This window comes from Simochromis diagramma, unplaced genomic scaffold (genome assembly GCF_900408965.1).
Source record: "Simochromis diagramma unplaced genomic scaffold, fSimDia1.1 OVJJ01000176.1, whole genome shotgun sequence".
Classification (NCBI taxonomy): Eukaryota; Metazoa; Chordata; class Actinopteri; order Cichliformes; family Cichlidae; genus Simochromis; species Simochromis diagramma.
Window position 1 is genome coordinate 3282790 of NW_024386892.1, and position 22099 is coordinate 3304888.

Below are 22099 nucleotides of genomic sequence, written 5' to 3' on the forward strand. Positions count from 1 at the left end.
CAGCAAATAGATTAAAACTGGATTTGCCACAGTTTGTTATATTTTCAGCCTGACTTTTAGACTGAAAGGGTCACTCCCAGACTTCATACAGCTGCTCACATGGAAACAAATGAAACCGCAGCAAAACAAAATAAATTTATGGTTTTTATGTCACAGAGAAAATTGAAGCTGAGTGACTTTATGAGTGGAAACAGCTGCAGTCCAGAAACAACAGCAGCAGCACTCGATGAACCCCAGGGAACACCGGCCCAGAGAAACGATGCTCATAGAACACAGTCATTAAAGAATCGTTTAATATCAGAACGTAAAGACTTGTTTCTCCTTGCAGAGGATCTGCTGCAGCCACGGTAAAAACAGGAGGAGGGCCGAGCAGTAAGTCCACGCTGTTTAATGAAATAACAGGAGCGGCTCGGCTCATGTTTGGGTGGAGAACACGTCTGAACCGCAGTGCAGCCTCAAACATTCCTCTGCTGGGAGGAATCCGCCTGGCTCTCGTTAAACTGGGCTGAACCGGAGCGCAGCAGCAGACGCTTCACGCTCACTCGCTCGTTTGTTTGCTTCTGACTTTTTAATTAAAAGCAGACGATGTCAGTGTGAACGTGCCAAAAGACTCTCCGCTGCCTCTCTTTCTTTCTTCTGCAGTTTCTATTCTTTAAAGTATTAAAGAGACTCTCGGGAAAGTGGAAGCACCTTTAAGCTGCAGTCTTTTTGATGGCCAGCAGGGGGCGATCTCTGAGCTCGCTCAACTCTTTAATCTCGATTCACGTCTGACTGAATCAAGTTAGGAGGAGGGTGGTTTTCCACCCAGAGTGAGGCAGAGTGAGCGGTACAGAGGTCAAAGGTCACAGCACACAGACAACAGTGGTTAGAGGGAGTGTGTGGTTAAAGTGGACAGACGCCATGTTTTTACTGTCAAATGTGAGAGCTGGGCCTTTAAACCGCGAACACGTAAAATCTGTGAATCTTCTAACGCAGCTGTTCACAGGACTAATTAACAGCTCTCACCAATCAGATCGCTGCATTCAGCAACAAGAGTGCTCAGAATGCATCCTGATACTTAATCACTGGCACTTTTCTGAACCAGCCTTTCTGACAAACAACCTCAACATAAACCGACTAAATCAGATCAGGAGGCGGGCTGTGTCAGCCGATGTTTTACTTCAGAGGTGCAAAGCATGACGACTGTGAGCTCAGGACTCACAGTTTAAATCACAGCGTGGGGGAACAGCCAGGCTGATCTCAGATCTGAGTCTAACTGCACTGACGGGATATTTCCACTGGTGGAAACTGTCCAGCCTGTTTCTGAAGCTCCTGCTGAGATGTTCCACTGCTGAGTGACGCTTATCGCCACCAGCTGTGTTTATCCACGCCAAAAAAAGGCACAGTGTCCTCCGAGGGCTGCCACATCAGTCTAAAGTTATCTTCTCGTTCCTGTGTTTCACTGTCCTGCTACAGGCGGTAACAAGTGTCAGTGACCAGGTTTCAGCTCATTTACACACAGCGTGTTCATCAGAGAGCGCTGGCACAGATTTATACTGTTTCTGTTTGAGCCTGAAAGCTTCAGCAACAACGTCAAAGAAAAGATGAGAACAAAGGATGGAAATCTGAAAACAGAGCACACATGATGGGGTCCAACATGGGACAGGGCTGTAAAGTTTCATTGGTTTAACAGCCTGAAGTGTGTGCCTACAGGGCTGGAGAAGCTGCAGTTCCTCTAACATCCAGCAGAGGCAGCAGTGAGTCAGTGCTCATAGACTCCCATGTTAAAACTTTCCAGCAGAAATAAACATGTTTACAGCCTGATACACAAACTGTTTGATCCCTGTAGATACTTTCACCTGTATTTTATTTTACTCAAGTTTTTAAATTGGATTAAGGCTTAAAGTTTGCAATGTTAGGGGGCGTGGCCACTATGACTGACAGGTAGATGGTGACACAAGCTGTATCCAAATTCAGAGGCTGCGTCCTCCTCAGGACCCGGCCTTCGCGTTCTACGTGTGCCGGGTCCTTTGAAGACTGAGAAGGCCGGAAGTGTGAGGCTGTGAAACGGGACAGTCTAGCCTTCAGATCTGCGTCAGCGCTGTCTCTGTGGAGTTTAATAAACTCGGCCGTCTGCTCCTTGCTATCTAAAATATAACAGGACACTGGAGTAAACTCTCGACCGTCTCACACTTCTGATGATCACTTGTCTGTTTGAATTTTATTCAGCTGTGTGAAAACTAGAACTTTAATCTCAGCCAAACCGATTTACTCAGGAACAAATCAAACACTGAAAAGTTATCCAAGTGACTTATACATCATGGGGTCTGACAACGATGTGCCGGGAGTTCGCTGTTCTCGCCCCGGCTAGCTATCGAGCTGGTGGGTAACAGACGTCTCTGAAAACGTCGGAGCGCTTTTGCAAATATGTGGTGTCTTGACAAACCGAGCAGATATTTGAGGTTTACACAGCTACATTCTCTCCTGAAAATGTCTTAAAACTTTATTTTGTGACCCAGAAAGAATAATAAGAGTAATATTAAAACTAACTAGCTGCCACCATTGTTGGAAACAGGAATTGAGTTGCGCTATGAATTCTGGGATATTGTGGGCCACGAGGAATACAACCGACCCATCCTTCAAGTCTGGGGAAAAGGCTGAATTTGGAGGCGTCTATGAATTTGAACAGCCTTCGCCGCAAGTTTGGGTGTTTTGACCTTCACTTGGCTTTTCCTCGAATGACCCTGACGAGAAGCCAGCTACACAAACTGTTTCGGCCTCTACAGATAATTTCTTGCTTCACGGGAGGACACAGGAAGGAGCCATTCTGCTTTTGACGTTTTACGTTTTACAGCGTCCCAGCTTTTTGGGAAAACGCAGTTGTGAGTTCAGCCACCGGTTCACTCATTTCAGAGTTTAATATTCATGCAAACACCACTTTATATTCACCAGAAAATAAGCTCATTTTTTCATGTATCACTGCTGCAAAAATCTCCACTGCCTGCAGAATGAGACGTCTAATGTGACGTTCTGCAGTTCACAAACAAGCCAGTTTGTTTATTTCCTGTGGTTTCCTCCTGTCGGCGTGCTACTGTTGGACCGCGGGCGCCATCCAACGTGTTTTCAAACACTGTGAGTCACTTCCATCGCCTCACACACTGCAATCTGACAGCAACCATCCCTCCCCGAATCTGAGATGATGAACAAAGCGCTCGCTGAAGTGAGAAAGATTCCAGCATAAAGAGTCTGCGCACGCACGCACACACACACACACACACACACACACACACACACACACACACACACACACACACACACACACACACACACACACACAGCAGCTGCTTGTGTTTACTGGGCCACAGAACAGCTTCAACAATCACAGTCACTCCAACACCTGTCTCTGCAGGAGAAGTCAGGACTGCTCTTTGCTAACAAACTTCTGCAGCGTAGCTGGGGTTGGTACGGTGGCCCTGAGAGGTCAAATACACCACAGCCTAACAAAACAACACAATGCAAATAGAAAAGAAGCCCACAGAAGTTTTAAAAAGTCAGGAAACAAAACAGAAACAAAGGAAGTGTTTTTGGGAGGCAGAAAAGTGACAGAACAGCTAACAGCACCAGTGGAAGCCACTGGTTCATCACAGACACACTTAAAGGAAGCATGGGATGCTTCTTTTAAGTGTCTCCTGGGTTCAAATCCCAGCAGTGCCTTCCTGCCTACCAATATCATTACCTTCCATTAAAGACTGCTGATGGCGGGAAGCATTGGGAGTTATGCTTTCTCTCCTTCGTTTCCAAGAAGAGGACACAATGAAGATTTAGACATGCCCAAGACATCAATATTGGGTGAACAACCCTCAGAAGCTCCACTAGCGGTTTAATGCCTGGGACCCTCCAGCATTTGTTCTAGAACTGAAGAAGCTTCTCGGATCAGGTGCAAAGAAGTTTTTAAAGCTCTCAAGAGTACCGTGAGGTGGATAACTGAGGACATACACAGACTTTCCTAACTGCATGATGGATGCATCTGCATCCATCATGCAGTTGATGCAGATGGTTTCAAATGGAGAGCCCAAAGGCACTGCTTGGACTTGAACCCAGAGCTCCTGTTGACCAGCTCAGCCACAGCGCCTCCTGGAGGCTTCAGGGCTCCTTCTGAAGGTGGGTGGAGCTGCTGTGGTTCTGTCGGTGGCTATCAGGGTCAGCATTGAATCATAGTCTGAACCACTGCTAGAACTTTTCACAGACTTTATGGAAACCTCCAGCTTCACCCAGGTGCTGCACGATGATGGAACATGTCTGAAAGCCAACCACAGCAGGAGGCACTGTGGCTTAGCTGGTCAAAGCACCTGTCTAGTAAACAGGAGATCCTGGGTTCAAATCCCAGCCGTGCCTTGCAATTCTTGGTACCATTACATTGAAGGTGCTGTGGTTCAAGTTTTTCCTGTTTCATTTGTAAGAAGAGGAGAGGTTAGACATCAGTGCAAAGGCACTGCTGGGATTTGAACCCTAGCAGGTGTTTTAACCAGCTAAGCAAAACTCTCTAAATATAAAGAAGAGGAGAGGGGGAAGGCATGTTAGAAGGCAGTGAGAGAGAAGGAGAGGCGTTTCCTTCTCTTAGCTGATCTGAAAATGCTTTCATAACATTCATAAATGCTGCAATACAACAACAGACATGACTGAAACTGAACACGAGCTGGTCCCATTAACCAAGCTCATAAGGCAACATCTGGACTAAAAGCAGATGTTCTTCCAGCAGTTTGATGTTCAGAGTTCAGCCGTGGGTTTAACAGCCTGTCGCTGAGTGTTGAACACACTTCAGCAGATTATGTTATGGAGCAGCAAACACACTGCTGACAAACTTTTAGATGATGTCGGTCACACTTCCTCTGCTAAAGAAGGTAATAAAGGAAGCACTGAAACGCCTTTCCTTAGAATTTGGGGAGTTCAAACAGCTACAGATGCTTCAGGATCAAGTCACTCACTCAGGAACTTTGCTAAGAAAAACTCGCCTACACTCTGTAAGCAGACATCTTCCCACGAGGAGTTCGGAGTGATGGCTACAGCTCCCTCAGGTGTCGCCACCGTCGTATCGTACAACACACGGGAGTTTCTGGGATAAGTTTCCAACTTTGGAAGTTCTCACAACCTCACCTGGAAAACTACACCCATGTATTCTCTGCCACCTTCACTGCACCTTTTATTGTCCTTTTATTTCAATTTGATTATTTTTAAATGACTTTCTCACTTTATTAGAAAGTGGTGAAGAGTTAAAACTATACTCGCTGAAGCTGTAGAAGAACAATAATCCATGATCAGTAAACTGCAGTTTGGTCCATTATTGCACGATACACACAGGTGAGTTAATAAAGTTTCACATAAAAACAGCACCAGTCAAACCTGCTAAACATTAACCTGCCTGTCATGTGACACCACGCTGCTATCACCTTGTTTTCATTTCACTATGACTACTTCCTGCATGACCTCAGCCTCCGCTGCTCTGCATCGCTACTGTTTACTCTCACAATCATACGATGGTGACACGCACACACAGCCAGGGGCAACTGTGCGTCATCGAGTACTTTGTGTTGACAGACTGTTAGTCGCCTGTTTGCTCTCAGGTGTTTCTGCCGCACACTGACACCTGTAGCAGCGATCTCTCACAGTTAGACAGCGGTGAGCCGACCTGCAGCAGGAAGCTGAAGCCAAAGTGATGATTGAACCGACGAAAAGTTGCAGAAATTTGAAGGCCAGAAGCATGCCGTTAATATGAACTGCATGATTAAAGCAGTGCGATTCTTAGAAATGATGCACTTGGACCCAACATATATTCAGAATTTGCTGCTAGAGAATTTGTTCTTACGAACCAATCATCATCAGGCTAGTCCTCAGGGAAGGAAAGACCGAAGTGATTTGGATATCCATAAAGTCGTCTCACGTTTCAAATGGATTCTTGTATAAATATATTGTTCCTCAAAAGTGGTTAAAACAGTGATGCAAAATAATACTAAAGTGATGGACGACACTCCTGCAAATTCATAAAAGAAACGGGTATTTAACCTGTGGTGGGGTTCTCAGCTTGGGGATGGTCCCGAGAGTCACTGCTCAACCCTGTCATGTGAGCTGTTAAGACTGATTCTTTTGAAGAGCTGAAATGTCTTTGAGACCCTAAAAATGCAGTGAGATGATCCTTTGTGACAGACGGATTACCGTAAAGGCTCCATTCAGTTTAAAAAACGTGCAGCTGATTATTACATTTTCAGCAACACAAACTAGTCGAACACCATTTGGAGGAACTTTGCTGCTCCTCTCAGTGCTGAGAGGATTATCAGTAACGAGCCACAACGTTGGACAAACTGTGTAATTACACCATTTCTAAATGATCCCAGGCGTGCTCTTCTCCACATGACACTCTGATTACACCTGATGGTCTGTCACCCTGTAAACCGAAGAACTACAGCTACATAAACCTGACTGTAGTTTGGCTGTAAACCCTGTTCAGAGTTTTTGCGGTGGTGAGGGGGCGTGGGGGGGACAGATGTGTTAGCAGATAGTGAGCCAAAGCATGCAAAACACCAAAGGAGCTCAGGACTAAGCTGGAGTTCCACAGTGAAGCTTTAAAGTAAAATCAGGTGAAATTTGAATGGAGTTTGGTGTGATCAGGGTGTCTCATTCAGTCTCTCACCTTAACACAGCAGCATTCAGATGCTCTCCTCCTCCTGCTTCTCGGCTGGGTCTCCTTCCTCGCACCTCCTCAGGGAGACAAACAGGAGCGATGGTCTCCGCTCTTCACCTCCTCCTTTGTCTCCCTCCACGCTCACCAGCCGTCTCCCAGGTGACTCAGCCAGAGAATGACATCATCCCTGTCAGCACACACACCTGTTTCCTCAAAAGCACCACCTCCCTCTGCCTCCACACACCTCCTCCCCCTGCACCCATGCACTTCCTGGATCTCTTAAAGGGACAGCATCCCTCTGGAGCAACAGGTGAGCCTCCCTGCTGCAGTAACATCCGGCTGCGCTGGAGACATCAGTCACACATATTGATCTGTGATATTGATATTCTGTGTCTGCTGAAGGCCTCCTCTCCTCTGTGTTTGCTCTGATGCAGCGCTGATGTCAGAGGACGACCACAGAAGAAGAAACTCAAGCTACTTTTAAATCATGATTAGACAAGGTGTGCCACCTGCTGGTGCAGAAGTCTGGGGACTTGAATCAGATTTCAAACAACTCTGGATTAAAACATGACTTTAAAAACATCATTTTAAGATTGGTAGCTCATTTCCACTCTGTAACAACAGCTGGAAAATCTGTCAGATGATGGTGAGAGTCATTAGCCACACAAGGAGAAATCCTGGAACAGTGTGACTCATCCAGGAGGTCACAGAAGAACCCGGAACAGCATCTAAAGCCCCGCAGGCCTCACTCGGCTCAGTTCAGGTCAGAGGTCAGGAGTCAACAATAAGAAAGAGGCGGGGCAAAAATGGCCTCTGTGGGAGAGTCCGAGGAAAAAACCCACTGCTGACCAACTAAACCACAAAGGCTCGTCTCACAAACATCTGGATGATCCCCGAGACTTCTGGGAAATATTCTGAGGACTGATGAGACAGAAGCTGAACTTTCTGGAAGGTTTGAGTCACATCTGCGTCAGACTAACAGCGTTTCAACATCCCAGCAGCAGGCAGACGAGGTGGTGGAGGTGTGATGGTCTGGGCTGCTCTGCTGTGACTGAAGGAGCCACGAGTTCTGCTCTCTACCAGAAAACCCTGAAGGAGGATGTCCGCCCATCCCTTGGAGTTCTGAAGCTCAAGAGCACTCAGGCAGCCGGACAATGATGCAAACACAGCAGCAAGTCCACCTCTGATTGGCTCAGGAAGAGTAAACTAAGGTTTTGGAGCGTCGAGTCAAAGTCTGTTCTTAAATCGCTGAGGTGCTTCAGCGTGACCTCAAACAGCCGTTCGTGCTGGAAAACCCTCCAATGTGTCTGAATCCAAACAGTCCTGTGAACAAGGGCGGAGCTAAACTTCCTCCACAGCACTGTTAGAGAAAAGTGGCCATCGTGGCCATATCTGTAACACGCCGCTGTGCTTTGTGCAGCAATAGTGGAGATGAGCTTTGAACATGTCTTGGTGATCTCCAGTGAGGGAGGAACTCTGGTACTGGTCCTGAACTGGTCTGAGAGTCGGAGGGCAAAGTTTCCAGTTTCTGTCGAATCAACAACTACAGGGAGTAAATTTAGAAACCAGTCAACGTTCTTCAGGCTTCCACCTCATTTACGAGTGTTTGTGTGTGTGTGTGTGTGTTTCACTGCTGTTTGTCTCGTCTCTGACGTGCAGATGCTGTTGGCATATATCCTCGTCTTCCTCTTGCTGCGCCCACGGGTGGTGACGTCAACATTTGAGAAGAAGAATAAAAATGGATGTGATGAAAAGATGAAGTGGCTCAGCCTGCTGTGGTGAGGTGTTTCTGCTGAGCGTTGCAGATGTCACAGCTAATCCTGGAGCATCAGGACAGCCGTCAGGATGCTCTCGCTGAAGTGTGGCTGCGCAGACGGCAGCTCCTCTAAACCACACTGAGAGTAAGGCTACGTTCACACTGCAGGCCAAAGCGCATCAAATCCGACTTCTTTGACCCTCTGTGACCCATATCCGATCATGATATGACAGTTTCAACAGCACAAATCCGATCTGGGTCACTTTCGTATGTGGTCCTGAATCCGATACATATCCGATGTTTTAGAAAGCGACTGCTGTTTGATGGTCATGTTGCATTAAATCCGTCTTTTACGTCACTGACACAAGACAGACGCCAGTTATCAGCGCTGGAGAAGACAAATGAGAAAGCATGGCGGCGGAAACTGGAGACGGAGCGAGTCAATGGACAGAAACTGAGGTCAGATTTTATTTGTAGTGTGAACAACCAGACAAAAAAAAATCAGCATTAAGACCTGCAGTGAGAGGAAACCAAGGAGCAACAACAAAGCAAAGCAAACCTGTTTCAGTTTTACACCATCAGAGCAATGACACCTGGACATGTGTACAGTTTTAGAGTTAATGTTATAGTTTAATTTAGGTACCAGATGGTGGTCCATCCTCAGGCTATGAGAAAGGGGGACAGATTACAGTCAAACAGCTGTTACTTTTCCACAATGAGTGGACAGGTGAGATGATTTGGACCTGTGCAGAGAAGGGCTAGAGCAGGGGTGGGCAACTCCAGGCCTCGAGTGCCGGTGTCCTGCAGGTTTTAGATGTGTCCTTGATCCAACACAGCTGATTACCTCCTCAACATGTCTTGAAGTTCTCCAGAGGCCTGGGAATGAACTAATGATTTGATTCAGGTGTGTTGACACAGGATGATGTCTAAAACCTGCAAGACACCGGCACTTGAGGCCTGGAGTTGCCTACCCCTGGGCTAGAGGATACTCTGCAGCTGCAGGACGGAGGAGGAGCTCAGAGAAGATTCAGGGATGTAGGGAAGGAGGACATGCAAAAAGTTGGTGTGACAGAGGAGGAGATGGAGGCAGATGATTCGCTGGAGACCCCTAAAGGAAGCACCCAAAGTGTGCCAACCCTGACCCAGCAGCCAAACTACAAAAACACCAACATCACAAGAACCAGGACCAGGACGGATCAGATAGACGGACATACAGAGGTTAAATATCAGAGAGAAACCTTTCATTGTTTCGTGTCTTTCACATAGAAAAAACTGCAACTGAACCAAAATGTGTCGCCATAAACCATGTGACAGCATTCAGTCTGCTCATTGGTCAGATATGTGTAAGGGTGGGGGCAACAAAAGTAATTATAGGAAGAAGGTGCTGCACTCTGGCCCAGTGGATAACACGGAGAGTTTACGTTCATCTTACAGCTAGCTGCTAGCTACCCAGCTAGGTAACCTGCTGCATCCCAGAATGCAACACACACCTGGCTTTGTGGAGGTGTTTAGCTCAAACCTGGCACCTGCCAGCCTGCTCAGCTCTGTGGGGTTCATGAGGACTGAGACCGGTATCACCTGAGTGTGATTCCACCAGACTAAACAGGTGAGAAAGCGTCCTCTGGCTTTCAGTCTCAGGTGGAGTTGTTGGGCTGGCTCTGCTGTGGGCGGAGTCTTCTATCTCTGAATGGAGTAAACAAGTTCCTGGCATTTTAAGGCAGGATGGATTTCAGATCGTCCTCGCCAATAGGGTGGTAATCAGGTCCTCTTTGTTACCTGTGGTCCTGTACCCCAGTTTGTCTTTCATCTCTAGTTGTTAACTGGAGAGTGTCCCTGACAGTTGGTGTGGCAGCCCATCATCGCAGTGTTGGCTGTTCGAGTTGGACCAATGCATCCAAAGCAGCCAAATATCCTGGATTCCCCACAGCTTTTTTTGACTTTCCATAATTAATCTATCAAATCTGGCCATTTTTGTCTGAGTCTTTCCAAACCCCGATCATTTCTGAACCTTTTTTTATCATATTGGTCTGCTGATTTTACTCGTGTAGGTTTTACATCCCGGTGACCACGGAAAATACCAAAGATCTGCTGTTCTTTCTCTCTGTCTCTCACATGGGAAGAAGAAACCATTTACTGAAATATGCAAATGTAGGAAGCAGGTAATTATGATTTTCTCGCTAATTTTATATTTGTGATCAAACACTGGCAAGAAGCAAGAAACACAGACGTGAAACCTGATCACATGACCCATCTAACACACCCCCTTTAACCAGATCGCATCACTGTGAGTCAAAAGTGAGAAATCTGGGATATAAACCAGAAAGATGCACAATAACAAAAACAACCCCAAAGAGACGAGGAAGCTGAGTGTGTGCCACTCCTCCTCCTCCTCCTCCCAGCAGGCTTCTCTGTGATGAGACTCTACAGCAGGAACTAAAACCAGCAGAAAAACAATTACATCATGGTGCTTCACACGCACACACACACACACACACACTCATCTAACAACAGCTTATTTCTGCCCCGTCTCCCATAGCGACCAGACTGCTTTCTGTCGCCACGGTGATAGAGCTGTAGCTCAGGACCACAGCTGATGGAAACAAGAAATTGTGGAGACTACATATACAGAGAGGCTACCGACAGAAACACCATCACCTTCAGGAGGTCAGAGGTCACACAGAGGTTACAGAATGAGCCCATTTTGAAATTATATTTCTAAAAATACAGGTAACAGCTGTGATGCTGTTTCTGAAACATCAACGAGCTGACATCAGCTAAAACTGACCGATAACGTGACACTTAGTCTAGAGCAGCTTTGTGGCTAATAATGCTATAACAACACACGCACGCACACACACACACACACACACACACACACACACACACACACACACACACACACACACACACTATTCACTAATTCACAGGCAGACAGAAATACACTGAGAACAGTTTAACTAACACTACAGCTAGCAGCAGCTAAACGACGCTAACAGAGACTAATAGTAGTGAACAACAGTTAAACGAGGCTAACAGTAGCTATCAAAAGCTAGCTAAAAAGCTAAAAGATGTGTATGCTACCGTTGTATAGTGTAGTGTATAGTGTATTATCTTACTTTTTTTTTATTGGTTGTACTTTGTATTTTTGTATTTCCTTCTGATATCTGTACCGGAGCTGAGGTAACACAAAAATTTCCCCGTTGTGGGATCAATAAAGTCTTATCTTATCTTATCTTATCTTATCTTATCTTATCTTAACACCAGCTAACAGCAGCGAACAGCAGCTAACAGCGGATAACAGCAGCCTTCTGTCACAGGCTGGGTCTCTGACCCAGCGTTTTGAATTTTATTTTGTATTGTTGAGATTTTCATGTTAGGTTTGTGATTATAGTTTTTGTGTTATTCCTATTTAAGCTTTAGTTGAGGTTAAGCCTGGTTATTATTTATCATCTGTCTCCTTGTTTCTCTGTTTGGTTTCTTGTCTTGTTGTCATGTCTGAGTCTCCATGTTTCCTGTTTATTTTGAAGAGTTCTTGTGTTCATTGTTTTAGTTTCACTTTCTCTTCTGGTGTCATCATGATAATTTGTGTCAGCTGTTTCCCTTCCCCTCATCACCTCCTGTGTATTTACTGTGTGTGTTTCCATTCATTTCTCGTTGCGTCGTCTGTGTATGTGTATGTGTATGTGTCATAGTCGTCATAGAAACAACAGTTCATAGTCGTTGTAGTGTCTTAGTTGATTTATAGTTTTTGATTTTGTTAAGTCATAGTTTCACAGTCTAGTTTGGTTTTTGCTTTGATTTATGTTCCACATATATCAGCTGCAGTGTTGGGACTAACGCGTTATTAAGTAACGCGTTACAGTAACTACGTTATTATTGTGGTAACGAGCACGGTAACTAGTTATTATGCCAAAACCAGGAACGCGTTACTCGTTACTGGGATTTAAACAGGCTCATTATTCGTTACTTCGTGTGGTGGTCAACGACGGTCCAGGCGTGGGATTTCTCTCGTGGAAATGTGCACATTATTTCTTTCCTTTCTATTGGTAGGTGGCACAGTGCTCTTGTGGCAAGTAAGCAAGCTAGAGGACTGGCAAACTTGCTGGGTATCCAGTTACGGAAGCAGCACATTAACAAGAGAATTCTGAGTAAAACCAAAGTTACTTTCCCTAGTAACTAGTTACTCTGAAAGTAACGAGTAACTTGAAGTAACTGAGTTACTTTTGATAGAAGTAACTAGTAATGTAACTAAGTTACTAATTTAAAGTAACTTACCCAACACTGATCAGCTGAAATAAAGGCTCGCCTTTTGTTGGAATTAATTCTGTCTCCTCGCACACACACACACACACACACACACACACACACACACACACACACACACACACACACACACACACACACACACTCCACCACCACTAACGGTAACAGAGGTTGACAGCAGCTAACAGCTGATAAGAGCAGCTAACAGAGACTAACAGAGGTTAACAGAGACAAAATGTCACGGTCGATAGCAGGGACTCAAGCGCAGAGCAGGTTGACGTTCCAAACACGGTTAAAGAAGTCCTGACGCTTTTCTTTCCAAGCTCCTTAGCCTACGGTGACCTGGATGACTGAGAACCTTCACAGACAAGTCACAAAACACTTAAGCAAAGATTCACGGGAGCTGAGAGGATCACTAACGTGTCTCGCACAATCATCCATCCAGCGATGAGAGGATCTGCATCCCAGCCTCAAATAGGGGACAGGTAATGACAGCTAATCGCGAGTGGGAGTGTGGGCCAAGAGGAGCGTGTCGACTGGGCAGACACGGGGACCACGATACAAAATCAGCAGCACTAAAGACAGCATATCCTCAACGGCTCACCTCAGCTCAACAATTTCTTTTATTTCTACTGCATCCTGTCTCCTAAATTGCATATAACCGCTCTGGGATTTTCGATTACTATTATTGTAATTTTATATTATTGTTTTGTTTACTTTTATCCTGTTGCTAAACTAATAAAGAATTTGAATTGAATTGAATCAGTATGCCTGTCATCGATCATAAGTGAGCTGACTCACTGACTTGTATCAGACTCCTTTCACAGAGTTTTACAGCTGAGGTAAACAGAGGCCTGAAATATTTCCACATTTAGAGTAAAACTCTGGGGGTGAGGTGGGAATCCAGATCTGTCTTGGCTGACTAAAACGTACTTGTCCTATAGCACCTGAGGATTGTGCTCCTGATCTGGAAGGGGTAAGAAAACTTGACTGCAATCTCCAATGTACTGACATCTAGTGGTGAAATTTTACACACTGTAACCTTAAATACACAGCACAGATGAAGGTGGTGAGTTGCAAAAAAGGACAGCTCCGCCCCCTTTGGAGGAAGCAAAGGTAGTCTGCACACGTCTCCATCAAAGAGGAAAGAAAAAAAATGAAGAGAGAGTAAAAGAAAAAAGGTGAAGAAACCCCAAGCCTGCCATGTCCAAACAGGTAGGACAGAAAGCCAAAAAAATTCAATTTTGGATAGAAATTGATTTCATGGATAACATGATATGTTATACATGTGTCATAGCGCCTCAGTTTTTACTAATTCCACACTGTCTTCTACTCTTCAATCTGGCTATAGAGCCACTCATTCTGGTATGATGGCGCCTGTGTTCGGCCTTGCCGCTGCTGGCTGCAGTTTCCCTCGCTCTGCTACACTGCTGTTTCTGACTGTCCTGCTCTCCTTTTTCATCTCTGATGTATTGCCTGCCTTAGTCTATGATCGTCTGACACTACTCTCTATTCGCTCCTCTATGGTGGACCTGGATATCTCTTCTTCCCACAATGGCTTCATCCCCCCCTCTGTCGCCAGTGTCTGGGTTTTTGACAGCACCCTTTTGGATCCACGCAAATCACAGAGGAGGAGAGGTGAAAGAGCAGGTGTCCAGCTGAAATTTAGACTGCTCTTCAGACGAGGATTTCTGGTCACCTGTGCTCAGACTGCTTGTTCGGAGGAGAATTTGTCTTCCCTGTCCCTGCTGGATTTTGCAAGGCCTGGACTTATGAGATCGTGTTACCTTAGGAGTGGTCATCCAGGCTTTCCGGTTATATACTATGATCATCACGGATCGAACTCGCAGATTCTATGTCCCCTAAAACGGGTCAGTGTCAGTATTTGTTTGACTTATTCCAGGTTGAGCATGGTGCTTCTCAATGCCTGATCTATGACAAATAAAAGGTTCTTGTTGGACGGCTTCCGTGTCATGGCACAGTGAGTTGACGCGTTTGGTGGCTGCTCCCCACAATCTGGATAGAAAAACACCGAAACTCGCTAACAGACAATTCAGCTGAGCAAGGCGAATGCAGTTGGTGAGGAATAAGGCAAAGGGAACCCAAAATGCCAAGGGGACAGGACAAAGCCACTTCCTCCCCAAAAACAAATGCTAACAACGCAACAGGACAAGCTAGCATGAGCTCCGATATCATAGCTAGTGACTCGGCTGGTGAGCTACTAAAAGCTATCGAATCATTGAAAGCAGAAATGAAACAAGATAAAGAAAGGCTGACAAAAGACATCAATCCAACATGAATATAAACTAAAATGGAACTCAAATAAGATCAAATATTTAGGTGTCTATCTAGCCAGTGAATTAAGCACATTATACGAGGCAAATTATGTAAAGAGTAGCAATGCAATTCAAAAACATTTGAGTAAATGGGCTCCACTTGTCATGGACCTCAGCTCAAGAAAAATGAATGTGCTTCCCCGACTACTGTACCTATTCACTTAATTGCCAGCAGTGTTGGGACTAACGCGTTATTAAGTAACGCGTTACAGTAACTACGTTAATATTGTGGTAACGAGCACGGTAACTAGTTATTATGCCAAAACCGGAAACGCGTTACTCGCTACTGGGATTTAGATAGGCTCGTTATTCGTTACTTCGTGTGGTGGCTATCGTGGAGCTTCCACAGATTCAGTAACATTAGCAAGTGGTGGAGGCCAGCAGGTGGATGAAGGAAAAGGGAGGCAAGAAGAGAGACCCGAAGCAGCCGCCAGTCCGAGTATCAGGTGAACTGAACTTCAGGTAAGAAGTTATGACCTGCAGTCTCTCTGGGTCAGATATGAACCAAGTTTAGGTGGAGTTTATTTTCGTTATGCTGACTTTTTCGTACTGCGTGCTAGCTAGCATGACGGAGTTTCTATAGAGCTGGGTGGGTGCTATGAAGTTAATTGTGTTGAACTTTGTTCATAAGGTTAATTATTAGAGTTGCCAACCGTCCCGTAAAAAACGGAATCGTCTGGTATTCAGAGAAAATATTACGCGTTTCTTATTGAGGTGAAAAGGAACAGTTTGTCCCGTAATTCAGCTACAATGAAAAAGACACAAAGCTGGAGTTACTCTGTGTTTACGCTGCACAGCTGCCTCTTCTTCTCTCATCCTCTCACCCTCCCTCTCCTGTTTCTACTTCAATCATGAAACTGATCAATGATTAGCTGATCGTCTCTCTTGTTTGTTTATTGCCCACTTTGCGCCGAAAGAGGAAACCAGCGGATGTTGCGCTAAACAACAGCAGCACGTTTAAGCTTGATCAGCTGTTGTTAGAATTTATTTAATATTAATTTCTAGTATCAGCTGATGTTTGCTGGAGCCACAGCTGTAAAGCTGCTGGTCATGATGTCGGTTTGGATATGTGGTGAGAGGGAAACATGAAGATGAAACCAGGAGATGTCCTTACTGAATCATCAGAGCTGTGATGGAGAAACAGGTTTACCTTTTAGGTCACATGGATGAGTTGAAGTTATGAACTGTTTCTGAGAGACAAATAACACCAGGATCCTTTTCTAAGTAGCTGACAGCTGGTAACTGTGCAGGGGCGGATCTAGCAAAGTTTTGCCAGGGGGCCAGGTAGGGCATTAACGGGGAGAGCACAAAGAAATACTTTTTTTATTCTCATTTAAAATGTCTCGCTTTTAAAAAAATAATTATCTGAATCTTAAAACAAACGATTGATAGATTGATGCATATAAACCATCAAAACAGTGAACATCACTGTCACAACAGTGTTTATTTTCATTCAAAGGCTTTATGATTTTTCCTATAATGGTGTCAAAATGCCCGGGCTGATTTTTTGTCCCAGTCCAGCCCTGTAAGCAGCTCATCTGCAGTCTGGTGTTACCTGCATCTTCCTATTCTGAAGGCAGAATTTCCGAGTTCTGAGTACAATCGAAAGCACCACGACTGCAGCTTTTGTGTTGGATGTAAAAAGCAGGCTAGGATAGAATCAGGCGTGGGATTTCTCTCGTGGAAATGTGCACATTATTTTTTCCTTTCTATTGGTAGGTGGCACAGTGCACTTGTGGCAAGTAAGCAAGCTAGAAGACTGGCAAACTTGCTGGGTATCCAGTTACGGAAGCAACACATTAACAAGAGAATTCTGAGTAAAACCAAAGTTACTTTCCCTAGTAACTAGTTACTCTGAAAGTAACGAGTAACTTGAAGTAACTGAGTTACTTTTGATAGAAGTAACTAGTAATGTAACTAAGTTACTAATTTAAAGTAACTTACCCAACACTGATTGCCAGTCCATAGACCAGATGTACAATTTGGCAGATGGGATAAATTAGTTAGTAGATTTATTTGGAAAGGGACAAAGCCAAGAGTAAGATTTAAAATACTCCAACTAAGAAAAGAAAGAGGAGGACTCGCCCTCCCGAACTTCAAGGAATACTTCTATGCAGCCCAGCTGAGATATATTGTTTACTGGTGCTCACCGGACTGCACCTCAAAATGGAGGCATATGGAGATAAATTACTGTTCATCATATCATCCACAAGCAAGATTGGGAGAAGAAACTATACAGTCTACGCACGCAAATCCTATTATTGAATTCACTTTTAAACTCTGGTGGATTATAGCGACGAAATATAGAATCATAGAAGACTGTAAACTGCTGATTCGGCCTGTATATTCACAAAAAAGGGTACTCCTTCTTCAGTCGGCCGCAGACCTTTGGTCATGGAGGAGGTCTGGCTGTGGTGCACTGAAATTGGTTTCACTGTTATTCATTAATGGTTGAAAAATTTTCATCATTTGAACTACAGCTGGTTAAAATTGGAATCAAAGATCTGTGTTACTGTGCTGTAGTGTATCATCCTCCTGGACCCAACAGTCCATTTTTAAAGGAGTTCAGTGACTTTTTATCTTCCATCTTGAAGCTGTGCAGATTGTTAATAATTGGGGATTTTTACATACACATTGATGATGACTCTGACCTCTTTGCCAGAGGTTTTCTTAGTATCATGGACTCTTTTCATTTCACACAGCATGTGTCTTTCTCTGTGTCTTCCTCTAAGTTCAGATCCTTCGTCACCTCTCTCACCTATGCGGTGCCACAGGGCTCTGTCTTGGGACTGTTACTGTTTCTGTTGTACGTACTCCCTCTTCTGCAACTTCTTAGCTCTTTTACGGATATTTTGTATTATTGTTACGCAGATAATATTCAGCTATATATCTCTTTTAGGCCACCTGATGTTTCTAAGCTTCAGATCTTGCAGTCCTGCTTAGATTCTGTTAGAGATTGGCTGGCTGATAATTATCTTCAACTAAATGCTGATAAAACGGAAGTCATTGTCTTTGCTCCTGAGAAATTTGCTCCACTCGTGGTTAAAAATCTAGGCCCTCTTGCTTCTTATATTAAACCCTCCATTAGGATCCTTGGTTTTACATTTGACCCAGCTCTGACGCTGGACACACACGTTACATCTTTGGTTCGCTCTTGTTTTTACCATTTAAGAAATATTGCTAAGCTGAGTCCCATTATGTCATGCGCCGAATTGGAAATGATTATTCATGCTTTTGTTTCGTCTCGCTTAGACTATTGTACAGGGAGTGCAGAATTATTAGGCAAATGAGTATTTTGTCCACATCATCCTCTTCATGCATGTTGTCTTACTCCAAGCTGTATAGGCTCGAAAGCCTACTACCAATTAAGCATATTAGGTGATGTGCATCTCTGTAATGAGAAGGGGTGTGGTCTAATGACATCAACACCCTATATCAGGTGTGCATAATTATTAGGCAACTTCCTTTCCTTTGGCAAAACGGGTCAAAAGAAGGACTTGACAGGCTCAGAAAAGTCAAAAATAGTGAGATATCTTGCAGAGGGATGCAGCAGTCTCAAAATTGCAAAGCTTCTGAAGCGTGATCATCGAACAATCAAGCGTTTCATTCAAAATAGTCAACAGGGTCGCAAGAAGCGTGTGGAAAAACCAAGGCGCCAAATAACTGCCCATGACCTGAGAAAAGTCAAGCGTGCAGCTGCCAAGATGCCACTTGCCACCAGTTTGGCCATATTTCAGAGCTGCAACATCACTGGAGTGCCCAAAAGCACAAGGTGTGCAATACTCAGAGACATGGCCAAGGTAAGAAAGGCTGAAAGACGACCACCACTGAACAAGACACACAAGCTGAAACGTCAAGACTGGGCCAAGAAATATCTCAAGACTGGTTTTTCTAAGGTTTTATGGACTGATGAAATGAGAGTGAGTCTTGATGGGCCAGATGGATGGGCCCGTGGCTGGATTGGTAAAGGGCAGAGAGCTCCAGTCCCACTCAGACGCCAGCAAGGTGGAGGTGGAGTACTGGTTTGGGCTGCTATCATCAAAGATGAGCTTGTGGGGCCTTTTCGGGTTGAGGATGGAGTCAAGCTCAACTCCCAGTCCTACTGCCAGTTTCTGGAAGACACCTTCTTCAAGCAGTGGTACAGGAAGAAGTCTGCATCCTTCAAGAAAAACATGATTTTCATGCAGGACAATGCTCCATCACACGCGTCCAAGTACTCCACAGCATGGCTGGCAAGAAAGGGTATAAAAGAAGAAAAACTAATGACATGGCCTCCTTGTTCACCTGATCTGAACCCCATTGAGAACCTGTGGTCCATCATCAAATGTGAGATTTACAAGGAGGGAAAACAGTACACCTCTCTGAACAGTGTCTGGGAGGCTGTGGTTGCTGCTGCACGCAATGTTGATGGTGAACAGATCAAAACACTGACAGAATCCATGGATGGCAGGCTTTTGAGTGTCCTTGCAAAGAAAGGTGGCTATATTGGTCGCTGATTTGTTTTTGTTTTGTTTTTGAATGTCAGAAATGTATATTTGTGAATGTGGAGATGTTATATTGGTTTCACTGGTAAAAATAAATAATTGAAATGGGTATATATTTGTTTTTTGTTAAGTTGCCTAATAATTCTGCACAGTAATAGTCACCTGCACACACAGATATCCCCCTAAAATAGCTAAAACTAAAAACAAACTAAAAACTACTTCCAAAAACATTCAGCTTTGATATTAATGAGTTTTTTGGGTTCATTGAGAACATGGTTGTTGTTCAATAATAAAATTATTCCTCAAAAATACAACTTGCCTAATAATTCTGCACTCCCTGTAATTCCTTGTTTACTTGCTTAAGTAATGCCTCCCTGGAACGACTGCAGGGTGTTCAGAATGCTGCTGCTAGGCTTCTGACAAAGCATCACAAATACTCCCATGTCACGCCCCTGCTGATTCAGCTGCATTGGCTCCCTGTCAAGTTCAGGGTCCATTTTAAGATTATAATCATGACTTATAGGGCCCTGCACAGTGTAGCTCCAACTTAAATCAGTGATCTTCTTCTTCCTTATCGCCCCAGCAGGTCCCTGAGGTCTTGTGACCAGGGCTTGCTGGTTGTCCAGCATACCAGGTTAAAAACAAAAGGTGACAGAGCGTCAGTGGCTCCCAGACTCTGGAACTCACTCCCTTTGAGTTTGAGATCTGTGGACTCAGTCATGTCTTTTAAAAAGCAGTTAAAAACGTATCTAGTAAAGCGCTATACAAATGCAGGCCATTTACCATTTACAGGCCATCTGTTTAAACTTGCTTTTGGTTGATTTTGTTTTTTCGAGGTTGTATGTTCGTTTCTGCTTCTGTGAAGCACTTTGTGATTTTTATCTTGAAAGGTGCTATATAAATAAAATTTTACTTACTTACTTGCCATCGCACTCCGCAGCTGCGGGGAGATACTGGGATGTGGAGGAAAGCTATATATAGTTATTGTAGCTGACAGAGTGACATTACCTGCAGGGTCACAGTTGCTCACACCTGAGAAGGACAGATGTTCATGAGGATCTCCATCAACATCTGATTTAACATATTTTTCCCTTTTTTAAATTCTTGACTCGATTGGGAATATTTTGTTTTATTTTGCTGTAGTCGATAAAAGATCAACTCAAACACCTGTTATATTATTGATACATTATGATAATTAAGAACTCTGTTTATGTCCTAAATGTATCCAGATATATAAGAAAACCAAATCTGAGCCAACAGTTTAGAGCTATTTCCCACAGTGAGACACACACACACACACACACACACAGAGCGTGTGAAAGCATTCCTGGGAACGGAGCGTCTGTACGTAACCTTTATTCAGTTGCTAATTTTACACAACAATGCAACAATACTCACACACCCATTAGTGATGCAGAGAGGTTCACACTCTCAGAGCTGTTTCTGCTCGGCAGCTGCTCAGACTTCTGGTGTCGTCACGTTCACACACTTTAACCTGCTGAAAATGAACTGTGAGCAGAGAAGACTGACAAAACTGGATCAAAGTCGCGGGCTAACATTAATATTCATTGGAAAAAAATCTTCCTCCAAATATAACAAGGAATCTTTTCTTATGGACTCAAACAAGTTTTGCTGAAAAACTGAATATGGAACAAGCAAGGCTTAATACTAAACGATATATATAACTTATATAAACGTATATATAACTTAATATTGCACACATGCAAAATCAAAATTCCAATTAAATAACACATCAGTGGAATTCATTTCTTAAATAAAAAAAAATTTTTGCAGCCTTCTGAATTAAATTTTATCATTTTATCATTTATCAAATTTTCATCATATTCTCCCACCTGTCCAGAAAGCTCCTGTTTTCTGCATTTCTTTTTTTCCATTTTGGGATAGGTAGCATGGCAGTATTTGCATGGTTGCTATGACTATGGTCAACAGAGGAGAGGGTGCTAATGGGTCCTGTTATGACTGACGTGCCAAAACACCAATAGAGCATTCTGGGAATTGTAGTATTAGCAGTACATGCACTGTATAATACTGGCAGGCCAGCTCTAATAGTAATTTTGTATGACTTCGTGGGCCAAATGTAATTAGGCTGCGGGCCAAATTTGGCCCGCGGGCCAGAGTTTGACACCTATGATATAGGAGATGATGGTCTTCTTAGAGTCACAGAGAAGTAGGAACCAGGAAACATGAAGAAGCAGAGCATGCAGGAAGAGGAAACCTTTTGTGATTGGTGAGTCTCCACTGTGTGAACACAGGGTCGCTCAGACTAAGTCAGATCCTAAATGCTCAGCCCGAGTCTTTAGATGTAGTGAAATGGTTCCAGTCCCTCAGTTCACTTCATTATTCCCATCTGTTACTGGGTTGAGCTTTACTTTGACACATGTACCACAGCTCATCTTTGACATTCTGATTTAATATTCTTGTTTTTGCCATTATTTTTTTTAATAATATTTTTATATGTATTGAGTAGAGCTACTAGGGTGTCCTTTGCTGTGTAGCCACACCCATCCAGCAGGAGGCGCTTTGAATTAGTTTACAAACAGGAGATCCTTGAATCAAATCCCAGACATTTCATTAATGAGTGCTG

At 44.1% G+C, this 22099-nt stretch overlaps 1 protein-coding gene and 1 non-coding gene across 3 annotated transcripts in view; one reads left to right on the top strand and one right to left on the bottom strand.

The window, feature by feature from the left end:
- The window catches only part of usp54a (ubiquitin specific peptidase 54a), a 43021-nt gene extending 36161 nt beyond the window's left edge, over positions 1-6860 (bottom strand). For both annotated transcript variants that reach the window (XM_040033936.1, XM_040033932.1), the window contains exon 1: positions 6665-6860. The gene's annotated coding sequence lies outside the window, so the exon portion shown is untranslated. The remainder of the gene's footprint in view (positions 1-6664) is intronic.
- Positions 4301-4374, top strand: trnat-agu. Its single transcript has one exon. It is a non-coding gene; the product is annotated as a tRNA-Thr (tRNA).
- Positions 6861-22099: the final 15239 nt, after the last annotated feature.